We start from the raw sequence: 404 nt of genomic DNA, 5'->3' as shown, positions 1-404 counted from the left end.
TGTGCATATGTATGAGTGTGTGTATGTGTGTGTATGTATGAGTGTGTATGTGTATGAGTGTGCATATGTATGAGTGTATGTGTATGTATGAGTGTGTGTATGTATGTGAGTGTGTGTGTGTGTGAGTGTGCATATGTATGAGTGTGTGTATGTGTGTGAGTGTGTATGTGCATGAGTGTGCATATGTATGAGTGTATGTGTGTGTATGTATGAGTGTGTGTATGTATGAGTGTGTGTATGCGTGTGACTGTGTGTGAGTGTGTATGTATCAGTGTGTATGTATGTATGAGTGGGTGTATGTATGTGAGTGTGTGTATGTGTGTGCATGTATGAGTGTGTGTATGTATGAGTGTGTATATGTGTGTGAGTGAGTGTGTATGTGTATGAGTGTGCATATGTATGAG

Source organism: Petaurus breviceps, unplaced genomic scaffold (assembly GCF_028583685.1).
Source record: "Petaurus breviceps papuanus isolate PSGF00001 unplaced genomic scaffold, PetGlider_PUasm1.0 91057, whole genome shotgun sequence".
Taxonomy (NCBI): domain Eukaryota; kingdom Metazoa; phylum Chordata; class Mammalia; order Diprotodontia; family Petauridae; genus Petaurus; species Petaurus breviceps.
This window is presented reverse-complemented; position numbering follows the sequence as displayed.